Raw genomic sequence first — 11047 nt, forward strand, 5'->3', positions numbered from 1 at the left:
GAAAATTAACATTCATTAAATAAAATACACACTCGTCGGACCTTGTACTCACACTTACTTGTTACCTGCTTACTTACACATACGTTATTTGAAGGGCGCCAGCTGCCACTCAGTGCAGCAATAATAGAATGAGACTCTTGACTATCTCTAGGGTGTGGCGTAATAAGCTTATTTTTGACAACATACCGTATAAGTTCTGGGAAAAGGAGATTGGCGTTCGGTTTCCCCATTAATTTTGAGGTTAAGATATTTTACTGTCATTGAAATAAAACTATGAATTCGTTTTATAGAACAAAATATATTCTTTAAATAATATATATAAAAATAGTGAGTCTTGTTGCGATAAAACAGATGAGAATATGAAATTATGACATTGCAACTGAAAGAAACCAGGCATGAATTTGAATTCTTCTTGACCGGACATTTAACAATTTATACGAAATATTTCCCTCACTGATTCACTTGACTGTACCTTCAACACTTTGAGTGTAATTACGACGTATTCCTTTGATCTGGTGTTTACTGTAGATGTGTCACGCCTAACTTGGTGATACATCCTTGTGACTGCTTCTTCTCCATATCATCTGATTTCTTTGTAAGTCAATATGGTATTACCTCATGGCAGGTCCAGGGTTGCCCTCTCTGACTCCATGGTAAGCCCTTGCGTCCGTGTCTTCAACTAAGTGACCAACTAACTTTGGCCTCACTCTCTCAATGACCAATTATTAATGGCTCACTGAGTCTTGGCTGAGTCTTCTCCATCTCTCGTTCACACTCATTGACTGACCGACTAAGGCCTCCTCATCTCGTAGACTTCTTCACTGTTCAGCTTCCGTTTAACTAATGACTGACGCTACAATATGCAGCCACCTTTTATAGACGTTGGTTGACACAGCTACGTAATCTCCAGAAATAACAATGACATTCTCCCACAACGCCTCAAACTGTTGCCTGTAATGGTGAAATCCCCCGGGGCTCTCTAAGAAACTCAAAGGAACAGAGCTCAGTGCTAAGTGAGCACGATGACGTAGCCATGACGTGGCGATGACTTGGCAGAATCGCCAGTAGTGCAAAATATAACAACGTCACATCCACATCTGATATATCGAAACTCTCACTGTACAGGTATTTAATGTTAATCTACATATACGTATATATGCATACACTCAATTACAAATACGCAAGCGACAAGCAATGCATAATCGAATTGAATAATAATTATAACAAAATAATAGTAATCTCACAGATAAAATAATAATAATACGGACATAATAATGATAATAATAATACAGATAAAATAATAACAATACAGATATCATCTTGTAACGGGATTTGAACCGTTACACATGTAGTGACGGTTAATTTCCGTCTTTGTTCACATAAGTCTGATGCTGTATGACGGAACATGTCAACGAATGCTAACTTTTTTCTGCCATTTGGTACCTCCTTATTGAACTTCTCCTCGCACTGCTCCTTAATGTGAAGCAAATTCGGCCCATTCTGACACCCTATTCCGAATGACTCGAAATAATGTTCGTCTGTTATGAGAATTGTAATTGCAGAAGTTAATGCAACACTGAATTAACAATATGTCAAACTACCGTATACTACAAATAACTACATCTTAGCTAAGTAAACATGGAAAGTAGGTGGCCAGTAGTTTCAGTTTGCCACATACCGAATTCCTCCTCAGCGGTGGGTACAAATAGGAAGCAGTGATATCAGCTCTTCAACAAATAGTACGATGCGATTCTTAATGATTTCTGTCGTATTCCTGTGTTAGTCACTAATTAATGTAATGAGAATTGTCGGATTCAACCCATTCACCAAGGTATTTGAATCCTTCCACTTTCTAGATTCTATCGTGGGTAGTCAAAACATGTGGTGGAGCATGTATGATGTTACAAATGAATTATTATTATACTTATTCTCTAGGCTTATGAGCGTATCGGCATTCAGTTTGGAAACATCTGAATGAACTAAGCTCCTTTGTAATCGCCCATATGCGTTTGAAACTGAGGCCTTCTCAATTACCACACCTAGGATCATTCAAAACATGAAAGAAGCTGACAAATTACCATCTGACTGGACCTCAGCCTTGATCTACCCCATTCACAAGAAAGGAGATCTTACAGAAGGGAACAACTACCATGGGATATCTCTCCTCACAGATACATAGACCTTACTGGCAAGGGCGAAGAATCAACAGCACAGTCAACTGAGGAAATATCACGGAGTCTTCAGGAAGGGCCAATGCTGTACTGAGAAAATCCTCGACCTCAAAACAGTACCTCCCTACTCCAATACTAGAAGCCACCTGGTGGTGGTCACCTTTGTTTATATTAGGACGGAACTAGGACTAGACAACAAAACCTGATGAGATATTTTATAAACACCGACTGACACTCACTCCACGGTTACATTCAGAGGCAAAATCATGGAAACTGTAAATATGAAAACAGGGGCAGCCAAGTTCAAAGGCTTCTTCCACTCTTCTTCAACTTTGTTCTAGAAACGTTTTGAGGGAATGACGCAAGGAAGTGGTCAGTTTCGTAGTCCAGAGTGGGGTATACCTCGGTTGGCATTATATTATCTGCCATTTGCAGCTTCACATTAATCGCCGAATCTCTGGAAAGAGTGGTGATCCAGGTTAACATTGTGAGAAGACAATTAGCTAAAGCGGGACTTCAAGCGTCACTGGAGAAGAACAACAGCTTCACCAACTTCAAAGAGGTTAACAGAGACATATTACAAGAATAGGATAAAAACAATCATATGGAGAAATTGAAGTACCCCGGCGAACGGACTGAACCCAAATTCTTATCGAAATCCAATAACTAACACAAAACCCCTACAACAAGCGATGTTTATCACGAAATCTGAAGCTGAAACATTACACAAATGTCATTCGCCTGAATGCCCTGTGTGCCATGGACTGTATATCAATAAATAAAAATGTATTTCTTGAAAAACTGGAATTCAGAGAGAGAATTCTCAGGAATCTTCTAGGACTATTCTTGGAGGATGGGATATACTATTGATGTCACAATTGGGAACACTACTCCAAGATGGAAAGGTTCTCGGAATCTGCCAGGAAACGGAGGATAGCTTTCTGCAGTCACGTGGCAAGATTATCTTACGGCAGACTAACCACCGTCTGTTCACCTTCTGGCAAAACAAAAATGTCCGTGCCACATGGCTGATGGGGACTGAGAAGGACAAGAAGGAACTGGAACTGACAGCAACAATAAAAGCAGGTTTTCACAATTCACAAGCGCTACATAGACGAAGTTGTATAGTATAAATATCATATGTACATAAGTCCGTCATCTAACAAGCGGCTTGCAAGCCTCCGTGACTCAGGTGGCAGCGCGCTGACCTCTCAACATTGCGTTCCGTGGTTCAAATCCCGGTCACACAATGTGAGGTTTGTGCTGGATAAAACGGAGGTGGGACAGGTTTTTCCCCGGGTAGTCTGGTTTTCTCCGTCATTTTTCATTCCAGCAACACACTCCAATATCATTTCATTTCATCTGTCAGTCATTAATCATTGCCCCAGAAATTGCGACAGGCTTCGGCAGCCGGCACAATTCCTATCCTCGCCGCTAGACGGGCTTCATTCATTACATGCGTGACGGGTCAAATGATTGGAAACAGGTTGTGGATTTTCATTTTCAACAAGCTCCTTAGTATTAACGGGAAAGATTGCTGACCGTTTGTCCAACAGGTCCGGCGTTCAGTTCTCTCTGCTGCTATTTGCTTTAAGTCGCTCCGACAGAGATAGGTCTTTTGGCGACGATGGGAAAGGAAAGGCCTAGGAATGGGAAGAAAGCGGCGGGTGGCCTTAATTAAGGTACAGCCCCAGTATTTGCCTGGTGTGAAAATGGGAAACCACGGAAAACCACCTTCAGGGCTGGCGACAGTGGGGTTCGAACCCACTATCTCCCAGATGGGTGCTCACAGCTGCGCGCCCCTAACAGCACGGCCAACTCGCCCGGTCGTTCATTTCTCGGGTAGGAATGTTTAATCTTCATTGCTTATTTCGTCTGACTATAGAGCTGGGGGTTTATACTGTCTCAAACCTTAGGTTCCATGGTGGATAGGCCTTCATACAAACAGACGCGCAGGTCGTCAGTGGGAGTCAAATCAAAAGATCTGAAAATGACTTCCCCGGAGGCCACTTATTATTATTATTATTATTATTATTATTATTATTATTATTATTATTATTATTATTATTATTATTATTATTATTATTATTATTGTTGTTGTATTCACAAGAGTCCATGGAAGCATAAGCATACTGTTTGAAAGGTTAGTCATACTTGTAACCACAAGTAAATGCGAGTTACGGTGTTTGTTGTTATATTTCTTGGCTAGTTATAGAAAGCAATTCAGATACTAATGTAATACTGTGCGTCCGTCACTGATTCAATCTTTACCTTAACTAAATAACAGCAATAAAGTTAATTAAGGTTGTTTTCTCTTTTTTACCAGTTGCAATGCGTCGTGCCGAAACAGATAGGTCTTGTGGTGACAATCGGGAGGGAAAGGTCTAGGAGCGGGAACGAAACGGCCGTCACGTTTATTAAGGTGTGAAAATGCGAAACCTCGGAAAACCATCTGCGGGGCTGCCGACTGTGGGGTTCGAACCTACTATCTCCAGAATGCAAGCTCATAGCTACGCGGTCATAACTGCCCAGCCAACTCGATAAGCATTGTAATATTAATAATAATAATAATAATAATAATAATAATAATAATAATAATAATAATAATAATAATAATAATAATAATAATAATAATAATAAACGTTTTATGTAAGGTAATATTCTTATAACAGCATAAGCATTAAATCGAAGTATTCCTAATAGTACATATAATATATATCCTAAAACTTAGAAAGAATATTTTTTCGACACTAGTTAACATTCTATTGCAAGAAGATAAATCTAAAGACTTAAAAAACGAACAATAAACATTCATTTTAAGCATCCCCATTTTATGATTTTTAGTTCGTCCAGAGGCAATGTGACGATACGAAGCGTGAGAAATTTACATTGTCGTGCTTTCAAAATTTTACTAAGTGCTAATTTATAATTATAGTGTCGTAACTTTTAACAGGACTCCTTACTTTTCGCGATGAAGATTGGTATAGGCTGTATAGGAAATTATTGGTGATTTAGGCAAATTTGTAACTTTTTCACTCCTTATATTAACATATCCTGTAACTCGCTGAAAATGTATTACTGGAATGTAACACGTCAACATGTACTTATGGTCTAAGAAACAAACAGACAACATGAAATCAATATGTGACCTTCATATAATTGTCATTTCGTTTAGATTATGTGGATCGTTGGAGGATTTATAATAACAATATACACCAGTTCACTTCTCAATAATTTCTATGTTAATAATGTTATTGTTTTTACGTCCCATTAACAACTTTTGACGGTTTTAGGAGACGCCGAGTTGCTGGAATTTTGTCCCGCAGGAGTACTTTCATGTGGCAGTAAATCTACCGACAAGAGGTTTACGTATTTGAGCACCTTCAAATACAACCGGATTTAGCCAGGATCGAACCTGTCAAGAGTGAATCAGAAGGCCAGTGCCTCAATCTTCTGAGTCAGCCAGGCCAGGCATTCGTATAGAATGCTTTCAGATATTACTAAAGTATCTAGGTCTATATAAAATACTTATAGTTCAGGATATTTCAGCTGTTATTCGTTAAAAGTGGAACAAGTGTCCAATAACAATTCGATATCGACTCAGTTAATCAAATATTTGAATAACGGAATGTTTCCGATGTACTTGGGCCGTCATATCCTGTTTTTCCTGCAATCGCTTCGCAGAACTTTATATGATGTTTGCAGCTCTGCAGGATTTATAAAAGGGATTGAATGAACATTCTCGTTCGTAAGGGAAATAAATCTACAATGTTCAGTAATAAATTCAAGGCCCCTTAACGAGTACTTAATAGGCCTCAAACAACAGAACTGATCAACGAAGAAAATCGGGGGAAGTACGAATAAATCATTGGAGTTGACTGTACGGAAGCTGCTTACAATTATTATGGAAATTTCAATGGAAATGAAGACTGAAGCAACCTTCTGTCCTGGGAATGTTTACCCAGAAGTGGATATTATGTATTTAAAATACTATTGCACTCGGCTATACCAGGAACTATTGCTTGTTTACGTCTGGTACCACACATGAATTTCAGCAACTGTATTAGAGTAAATATTTCCATTAAAATGATTTCCTTTCACTTCTTTGCAGCGAGCAGCCAAGCACATCAGTACGGTGCGTTCTAAAGAATTTGGGTTACTACATCGTCGTTTAATCTAGATAAACCGTTTATGCACTATATTTCAGCCTGTAACTCTGACCAGAATGGTTCTGTCATCTAAGGTTCAGTATTGCATGAACCGTTTCAACGAATTTTCGTTCTGAGTGATACATGTGCTGCGGGTCAGTATCTCTCCCCTGAACATTTTCATATAACGGAATTTCGAGGCGCAACGGCGATATTATAACGTTCTCAGTACAGTAGCAAACAGCGTCCCAGTTAACAGCACTAAAATATGTAGAGTTAAACTTGTTAGTGCAGCAAAATGCTTATTCGTTGTAACATGCCATATCATGTAGTAATATACACTGACTGACAGAGCAAATGCAACACCAAGAAGGAGTGGTCAGAACTTTATGCCAATTGCAGGGTAGACTGACGTCACTGAGGTATGCTCATGATGTGAAATGCGCCGCTGTGCTGCGCACGTAGCGAACGATAAATGGGACACGGCGTTGGCGAATGGCCCACTTCGTACCGTGATTTCTCAGCCGACAGTCATTGTAGAACGTGTTGTCGTGTGCCACAGGACACGTGTATAGCTAAGAATGCCAGGCCGCCATCAACGGAGGCATTTCCAGCAGACAGACGACTTTACGAGGGGTATGGTGATCGGGCTGAGAAGGGCAGGTTGGTCGCTTCGTCAAATCGCAGCCGATACCCATAGGGATGTGTCCACGGTGCAGCGCCTGTGGCGAAGATGGTTGGCGCAGGGACATGTGGCATGTGCGAGGGGTCCAGGCGCAGCCCGAGTGACGTCAGCACGCGAGGATCGGCGCATCCGCCGCCAAGCGGTGGCAGCCCCGCACGCCACGTCAACCGCCATTCTTTAGCATGTGCAAGACACCCTGGCTGTTCCAATATCGACCAGAACAATTTCCCGTCGATTGGTTGAAGGAGGCCTGCACTCCCGGCCCGGCGTCCGCTCAGAAGACTACCATTGACTCCACAGCATAGACGTGCACGCCTGGCATGGTGCCGGGCTAGAGCGACTTGGATGAGGGAATGGCGGAACGTCGTGTTCTCCGATGAGTCACGCTTCTGTTCTGTCAGTGATAGTCACCGCAGACGAGTGTGGCGTCGGCGTGGAGAAAGGTCAAATCCGGCAGTAACTGTGGAGCGCCCTACCGCTAGACAACGCGGCATCATGGTTTGGGGCGCTATTGCGTATGATTCCACGTCACCTCTAGTGCGTATTCAAGGCACGTTAAATGCCCACCTCTACGTGCAGCATGTGCTGCGGCCGGTGGCACTCCCGTACCTTCAGGGGCTGCCCAATGCTCTGTTTCAGCAGGATAATGCCCGCCCACACACTGCTCGCATCTCCCAACAGGCTCTACGAGGTGTACAGATGCTTCCGTGGCCAGCGTACTCTCCGGATCTCTCACCAATCGAACACGTGTGGGATCTCATTGGACGCCGTTTGCAAACTCTGCCCCAGCCTCGTACGGACGACCAACTGTGGCAAATGGTTGACAGAGAATGGAGAACCATCCCTCAGGACACCATCCGCACTCTTATTGACTCTGTACCTCGACGTGTTTCTGCGTGCATCGCCGCTCGCGGTGGTCCTACATCCTACTGAGTCGATGGCGTGCGCATTGTGTAACCTGCATGTCGGTTTGAAATAAACATCAATTATTCGTCCGTGCCGTCTCTGTTTTTTCCGCAACTTTCATCCCTTTCGAACCACTCCTTCTTGGTGTTGCATTTGCTCTGTCAGTCAGTGTATATATATATTAATAATAATGTTTTTTGCTTTACGTCCCACTAACTACTTTTACGGTTTTTGGAGAAGTGCCGAAATTTTGTCTCGCAGGAGTTATATTACGTGCCAATAAATCTACTGACACGAGGCTGACGTACTTGAGCATCTTCAAATACCACGGGACTGAGACAGGATCGAACCTGCCAAGTTGGGGTCAGAAGGCAAGCACCTCAAACATCTGAGCCACTCAGCTTAGCAATATATTTATCAGTCATATTCAATGTTATGGGAGAATGTTCTTCAAAACAATATTATTGAGCCTTAGAGATCATTATACTTAACAGGTTATCAGTTTCAAGCAGAAAATTCTAAATGTAGCGTGGTTCCAGGAGTTTGTACCTAGGTATTATATGTTTTCAGCACTGTTTACGTGTAAGCACAGCAGAACAGAGCACTCAGTTGATGCCTGCAGTGTATAACGGCTTATAAGTGGACACATGCCCAAGATTAACTAACATTTAGCTAGTATCCATACAAACACTTTTACGTTGCCTCATAAATATCTTGTGAACTATTCTGAACGGTACATTATACGAGTAAATGGGAATGCGTTACGTATTCCTTTATTTTTAAAGGTTGTATGAACATGCCAAGACAGAAGTAATATTCTGTAAATCTAAGACGGGCTGCATTAAATGACTTAAAGGAAGGGAAATCTCAATCTCGCATTGCTGGTGAGTGTGGAATATCCCAACAGATGGTAAGTGTATGGAATTGACGTTAAGAACAAGAAGGCAAGGTACAGAAGAAACCCAGGTCAGGTCAGTCTAGTAAAACAACCAGGTGGGAGGATGGAATAATTCGGAATCAATCGGTTACTGTTCCCAAGAAATCTGCAACGGAAATCAGGGATTGTTTAGGAGATTGTTTCCGTCAACTGATGTTGGGGTGATGATAATTTTAGATTAGACACACTGGAAAAGAGGCGGCATATCATTTATATACAAATGACTATAAATATAACTAAACTCTTACGTAGGAATTTATTCACGTTAGCAACGACATTTTTGGAATAATATATGAGAAGCAGTAACATACACTAATTTTTACTTGTCAGAATGTGCAATACGTTCAATTTTGACAATAGGAATATAGTGATATAAAATAGAAATAATAAATGAAGTAAGATGAAAAGAGATTTTCGTAGATATATGTGACACCACCTGCGATCGTTCACTGGTTATCTAATCCGAATATCAGCCTTCGTTCAAAATTATTATATGTTCGATCATGTTGACTATATGGATTTATTTTACAATTGGCTTTACGTCGCACCCACACGGATGAGTCTTACGGCGACGATGGGATAGGAAAGGGGTAGGAGTGGGAAGGAAGTGGCCATGGCCTGGATTAAGGTACAGCCCCAGTACCTAACTGCTGCGAAAATGGGAAACAATGGAGAACAATCTTCAGGGCTGCTGGGTAAGAACCCAGCATCTTCTAAATGCAAGTTCACTGCTGCGTGCCCTTAACCGCACGGCCAATCACTCGGTAATATATGATCCTTTTAATTAGAATATAGCTGAACAATTATAGATTATCAGCTGAAAGTGTTATTACTAGTATTAATCTAATATACTTGTATATTAAAGCATCACACCTAAAGCAATGTGTAGCTTTAGATTCACTTTATAAAATTGTACGTGTTTTCCAAAGATTTACATATCCACAGAAAATGAAATGTTTAGCGAAATTACATGGATATGCTCTAATTGTTGCAAGTCTATTTCGTACACTACTTTAAATATCATAAATAAACGAATAAAAAAAGAAAATAGCGAAATAAAGTAGGGGTGGAAGAGAGAGAGTGTGTAAGAAAGAAGAAATAATTGCATCGTTCTACATCTTAGGGAAAAAATTACCATAATCATAATTATTTTCAACTCTGAAATTTGATCACCATTCTCTAAAAATATTTTCTTTTCTAATACTTTTGCACAACTGCAATATCTACACCTCAGTTCCACAGTTATTATATAAAAGGCAATATTCGACATATGTCACACCGTTGCTCTACGGTTTAGATAAATTAAGTATTAACAATTTGATCTTTAGGGTAATAATAAAAATGTTTATGCAAATATCTGCGAGCAGACATTTCTCGAAGGTAATGGTACGTCTTGCGTGGAGTGAATCATCTCAAACCTTACACTTCAGCGTAGAGTCAACACATCCAGATGATATATAGTTCAATAATTTAATCTCCAAGACAAGTAAAAAACAACTTGCATGCAAATACTTCAAGATATGCAAGAAAACAATTTTTTGCAGCATTATACCACGTTTTGCAGAGAGGAAGCGAAATTTCTTTGCCAAGGAAATGGAGTCACTTCCTCAGTCATTCACAAGATAAACTATCGAGCGCTCAAAAGCAGTCGGTGCTCCATGAAACATGCATACGGCGTTCCACATCAATGAGAGTCATGAGGAAATGTCACCTGTAATAATTCCTTTACGAGTGCGTGTGTAGGTAGTAAGAGAGAGGTGAATATGTCCGTCAATTTCATCAATGCTTTATTTGAATAGTAAGGAATACCCAAAAGTCAAACCATGTTGCTGTGTTAAAGCAAAAGGTAGGTACAGAAGTTTCGCTCAGAGAGAGTAAGAAGGATGATTTTGAAAGGGTGTCCTTTAGAAAAAAAGCACGCCTAAGAATGTTGTATACTCTTTCCGGCTCTTCGGTTTTGGAGTGAGAGTTGATTAAGGACCAGCGATCATAACATTTCGTGCAAATGCAAAATTATCTCCTTACAGGCCATGAAGGTTCATGGAGAGCTGAAAGATAAATTATTCCACTACTCGTAACCTCGGCTCGACCACCTTCGCCCCTAGGAATTTACCTGGTACACATTTTCGGTGTGGGCTGAGTGAACCTTAGTGCCATGTGGAAATATCGTTTCTTAAATGTCTCGGTTGCCTAACGGTGA

Source organism: Anabrus simplex, chromosome 6 (genome assembly GCF_040414725.1).
Source record: "Anabrus simplex isolate iqAnaSimp1 chromosome 6, ASM4041472v1, whole genome shotgun sequence".
In the NCBI taxonomy this organism is placed as follows: domain Eukaryota; kingdom Metazoa; phylum Arthropoda; class Insecta; order Orthoptera; family Tettigoniidae; genus Anabrus; species Anabrus simplex.